The sequence below is a fragment of the Dryas octopetala genome, chromosome 7 (assembly GCF_963921425.1).
Source record: "Dryas octopetala chromosome 7, drDryOcto1.1, whole genome shotgun sequence".
Classification (NCBI taxonomy): Eukaryota; Viridiplantae; Streptophyta; class Magnoliopsida; order Rosales; family Rosaceae; genus Dryas; species Dryas octopetala.
The window spans coordinates 19,689,041-19,694,723 of NC_141372.1; the positions used below are offsets into that span (position 1 = coordinate 19,689,041).

Genomic DNA, 5,683 nt, shown 5'->3' on the forward strand with positions numbered 1-5,683 from the left:
CTTTAAAAATAGAAAAAACAATGTTAAAATAGTCGTGCCTAATTCGGGCCCATTTCGTGCCCGTGCTTGTGCCGTGCTTGGCCCGTGTCGTGCTCGTGCCGTGCCGTGCCCGATGGGCTAAAAACTTCGGCCCAGCCCGGCCCATTTAATCGTGTCGTGCCGTGCCGTGCCTATTTTAATCGTGCCGTGCCGTGTCGTGCTCGGGCCGGCCCGACCCGTTTGACACCTCTAACCGGCACCCACGCACACACCCCCGACCTCTCTCATCATCTCTCTCTCCCACAGAATCCCTCTCTGTTCGCCGACCACCCCACTAGTCAGCAAATGACCCTCTCCGATTGGTCATCACAGCCCACTCCTCCTTCTCACCAGTCAACCACCACCGGCGGCATATCGAAGAGAGAGAAGCCGAGACTCACCGCCGGCGATCTCGCTTTTCCAGCAACATTGCAACCTCTGACCACCCCAGCTCTCTTCCACTCAACGAGCCGAGCACGAAGGTGTCATCACCTTGCCAAGACGACCACCGTACGCGGAGATTCGAAGAGGAGAAGCTCGCGGCACCTCCGGCGGGTTTCGTGTTTTTCGGCCAACTCCGGCCACTGTTGGCCTCGACCCAGGTATTGAAATCGATCGTCTCTTCGTCCTCTACAAGTTTGTATGATTTATTTCGTATGATTATGCCCGGAATTAAAAACCCAACTCAGCCACCCACGGCCACCGCGAGCTTCGCCGCGTGTGGTGGCCGATTCAGACTCCCTTCAATGTTTTTATATTCTCTTAAGATTAATGAGCCTATTGGAGTTGAAATTAGGTTGATACATTTGTGTTTTGGTTGGGAATCAAGTTTGGGCAGCCGTTGGGTGTGGCGGTAGTGTCGAATTTCGGCCACTCTGAGACCACACGTCCACTAAATGGAAATTTGGATGAGTTAAATTGGATAAATTGTTAATTTGTGAGCTGAAAATGAAAACTCCCGACAGTTATTGAACCGATCTTAGGTTATCAGTTGATTGTTGTGTAATTAGACAGGTTGTGAGAACAGCGGGGAATAAATTGTGACCGATGGTTGTTTGGATAGGTTGGGTATACTCGAGGATCTCAATCTTAGTGTAGATTGGTTATCGGAATTATAAATCGAGTCGCAAAGGATATGGAATGCAAGGAAGGTATAATTTTTATCCGTCTAAATTTGGAATATTTATGTTGTATGAGTGGATAGACGAGATTAGATTAGGCCTAGGTTAATGGGTTTTTAGTAATTGAGGAATTCATCTTTGGGCACTTTCGCTACTACAATTTCCTTTTGGAGTATCCCTAAAAGATTATATATAATTATCTTTCGAACCTTAAAACGCGTGGTCTTTTTTTGTTAGGTCGATGAAGCTTCATCTTTCGTTGATAGTGAGTGGACTTTATTTTGCTAATACTTTTCTAAATTCATGATTTATTCATGTGGTTATTGAATTTGTTTGAGAGATAATAGAAGTTGAATTGGATCTTTGTTTTGGAAGTGTTTTCTTAAATTATGATTTTATTATTTGGTTTTCCCTCGTATATGAATTTTAAAATATTGATTTGAGTTACGAATTTTACAAAGATAAATGAGTAGTTTTAAACCGTCATATTAGTACCCCCTTCAACAGGTAAATATTGCTCTGCACTCGCCTAGAGATGACTCGGCGGTGTACGACCAGCACTCGTTCTGCACTTGCCTAGACGGCAGTGTATGACCAGCATAACATTTGCTCTGCACTTGCCTAGATGGCAGTGTATGACCAGCATAACATTTGCTCTGCACTTGCCTAGTCGGCGGTGTATGACCAGCATCACAGCAGGTATTGATTTGCTCTGCACTTGCCTAGAGATGACTCGACAGTGTATGACCGGCAGTTCCCCGGGTACTAGTGTGGCGTGAGTTTTCAGTTGTGAAGTATTTTGAGAAAATATATTACACCAGTAAACATTTTAAACGACATTTTCATTAAGGCATTGCATTTTATTTCAGATATTTTAATAATTTTACAGTTTCAGAGTATTATGTGTTTTTCAGAGTTTGATTTACAGTTTTGAGATGATTTTAAAATTGGGGGATTTCAAGAGTGACGTGAGGTCTTTGAACTAAACGTGGTTTTAAGGGATTTTCTGAAATAGGAAGTTTACTTTTGTTTTCGTTTTTATTAAACTGTCCACTCACTGAGTTTGACTCACAGCTTATTTTGTTTTGTTTTAAATTGTTCTCCCCAGGTAGTAGCTTTGGTGGAGGTCGAGTCAATCACGTCGAGACACAGCATCCATTTTCTGTTCCCGGATCTTGTAGGCTTCGCTTCCATTCTTGGAAGTTCTTTTTCTTTATTTGTAAAAGAAAAATTTGCTGTAATAGGGGTAGTGGCTCTGATGACCATATTCAAATTATAAGGTTATTTATATTGTTGGGTCTGAGACTCCTATTTGGTTGTGGTAGAGGTGGTTGATGATTTAGAAGTGTTTTAACAGGTTTCCAAATTTTGGGTTAGTCCATTTTCAGGGGAGGTTCTGCCGAATTTTCGGTAGGATTTTCCTTGATTTTAGATTCCCGCAGGACCTCTCCGGGTTTCAGGGTGGAATCCGGGGCCGGTCCTGTCAGTTGCCGCCCAAGGGCATTTTGGTCATTTCACGCGGTTAAACATGTGGTTAATGTTTTGCAGGTTAAGCAGGCTGAGGAGGCAGTGAGGAGAAGACGAGGCAGCGGGACCCATTTTGATTTATGTGTTTGTTTTTATAAAATGATTTTATATAAATGTTTTTGGGCTTACACTCTGGCTTATTATTTGCAAGAAATTTATTTATTTAGTTATATTTATGTGCATGGCTCAAAAGAAAGAGAAAACATATTTAAATGTTTGGTGTTTCAGTGTTTTATGGGCCCAAGATTTGGGGCGTTACAGATTGGTATCAGAGCTAGACCCGGCGGGAAGTGTGTGGATTGCAAGACCCAGGGACCAAGACCCTGAGTGGGCGACTGCGCAAGGCAGTGGCGAGCTACCAGGTGAGGAGAAGTGAGTGATCCCACACTGCCCAGGTGAAAAATGGTGGTGTTACAGAAGGTTTGAGAAATTATTTGAGAAAATCAGTTGAGAAACCAGTTTGAGAAAAATCAGTTCAGAAAATGTTTGAGAAAGCCAGTTTGAGAAAGAAAATGATTTTCAAGTGATTTCAGAAAAATATTTTATGAGCCATAAAAATGTTTGAGAAAGTTTTGAGAAATGTCCCCTGCACTGCCATCGCCTCTCTGCTCCTCAGCAAGTTCAGGAAAGTTGAAGTTTGAGACTTGTATGAAGTTTGAATTATGAAAAGTTGGAAAATTGGAGTAAGTTTATTAGTTAAAGAACAAAGGTTCAAGGGAAACAGTGGAGTAATATTTTTAGTTGGTTGAAGAGTTAGTTTATCGAGTAAGTAGGGTTTTCGAGGTAGTAGCTAGGTTGGACCTAAGCTGTTCTTTGTTTGCTAGAACTTAGCGGTTACAATTTTGCAATCTCTTGTGGCAACGATTCAGAAGTGGTTTAGCGACTCGCACATGAAGATGAAAGTTCTAAAGATGAAGAATCCAAAGTCATCGAGAATCATGGCAAGCTATTCGAAGGAATTGAAGATCAAGCTGGATGCACTCGAATGATCTTGGAAAATGGATTCGGATGGAACACGACAAGCTCGTTGCCTACAGCTCTCAAGTGAAGGATTCGGTCGTCAATTTATTGTTACTTTCCGTCTTGCTTGTGTTCTTTCCAGTTTTCTTTTAACTGAAAGAGTTTTTCTGACGTGCGATTTGTTGTTGCTTGTACTTGTTGTGTTTGTGTGAAGTTATTTTCCGCTTTTACTTTCCTTGGGAGTTTCGAGGACGAAATTTTTTTTAAGGGGAGTAGATTGTGAGACCCCGTATTTTCCAGATAATTATTTTAAATATTTTGAATATTTATGTTAAGGATTTTGAGATTTATTTGGGAAATAAAAAGGGTTTTGATTTAATTTTAATTTTTGTTTTAAATTGGGTTTGATCCGAAAGTTGACTTTTAAAATAAATGGGCTTTTGATTTTGACTTTGGGCTCGTTGGATAGGTCTCGAGTCCACGATTTCAAAGACACGTAGCACTCGTCGATCCGAGTTACGGTTTGAGAGATATGAGTGTTTGAAGCGAAGGGCAATTTTGTAATTAAAAAAAAACCAAAATCTTATTTCTCTCTCTCTCTCTCTCTAGGGGTCTGCTCTCTCTCTCTTTCTCAAAGCTTCTCCCCGCGCACACACCCTTTTCCCAACCATCACCGGCCACCCCTCTCCCTGACGACCTCGACCTCCGGCGACGCCACCCCCCCTCAGCCTCCTCTTCCCTCTCTCTCCTCCCCCGGTCTCTCTCTCTTTCTCCTCCCTCTCTCTGAACGCGCAGCCACTGCTACACACCGGAGTTTCTTGCTCCGGCCTTCCCCCGATGAACGGCGACCATCGGTGTGCTCCTTACACCGGCGCCGACTCGACCCACCCCTCCTCGTTGCCAACCGGCCGCCACGTGCAACAAATCGACGCGAGAAAGGGGAGTGACACCACCGGCTTCCATCGTCAATTTCGGCCATTTCAGGCGAGATTTCGCCGTCGGTTCAGTTGTCAAAAATGATCCTCGAGGTTCGTGCCGCCGTTGCCACCATCGGGACTACCACAGACCACCGCGGGTCTCACCGTGTTTGGCCTTGCCGATAATTGGAATTGTTGGCTTGGCCTCTGGCCAGTCACTCGAAACCCGTGGGTGAGGTTCTGTGTGATTTGTATGCTATTCTAAGTTGGGCAGCCACCGAGTGTGGTGGCGACCGCTCGTTTCAGTCGCTTAGCAGCCGTTTGTGTTTCTGAGTTGTGTTTTAAGTTGGTTGTCTGGTCTTAACAGGTACACGGGCTTGGGAAATCTCATTCCCGATGCCGTCATGCTGCTGGATTTGTTATCCGAGTGTGTTGTCGCCCAAGGGCATTTTGGTCGTTTCACGCGGTTAAACATGTGGTTAATGTTTTGCAGGTTAAGCAGGCTGAGGAGAAGACGAGGCAGTGGGACCCATTTTTATTTATGTGTTTGTTTTTATACAATGATTTATATAAATGTTTTTGGGTTTACACTCTGGTTTATTATTTGCAAGAAATTTATTTATTTAGTTATATTTATGTGCATGGCTTAAAAGAAAGAGAAAACATATTTAAATGTTTGGTGTTTCAGTGTTTTATGGGCCCAAGATTTGGGGCGTTACACTTTGAGTGCATAGGTTGTCACTCAATTCTTTGGTGTGTTTTGATTTGTGGTATTTACAAAAGTTGTTTTGGTTTTATAAGTCAATGTATGTTTTCAGATTTTAGTTACTGTATCGTCAGAGTTGTGTCTGCTTGATTAGTTCATGAATGATCATATAAAACAAAAATTGGGGTCCGATTACTGACAGTTGATTTAATCGAGTTTATTAAGTAGATAAATCACCTAATACAATCATTTAAGTGTTAAAACTGTACGTGAAGAAACTTGTCCTTATGATCAGTGAGTAACTAGTCAAATAAACACTAAACAGTTTTTCGTGAAATGCATGAAGTGCAGTATACCTTAGATCTTTTTGCATTGCAACTTCATTCTTGATTTCTTCAACACAAGTGATCTTACCCTTAATTCTAGCCTAGAGC

The 5,683-nt window shown here is 42.5% G+C and overlaps 1 long non-coding RNA gene across 1 annotated transcript; it reads left to right on the plus strand.

Moving 5' to 3' along the window:
- Positions 1-237: 237 nt before the first annotated feature.
- Positions 238-2,442, plus strand: LOC147280337 (uncharacterized). The gene is made up of 2 exons (XR_015123625.1): positions 238-620; positions 2,248-2,442. It is a non-coding gene; the product is annotated as an uncharacterized LOC147280337 (long non-coding RNA).
- The last annotated feature ends 3,241 nt before the right edge of the window (positions 2,443-5,683 follow it).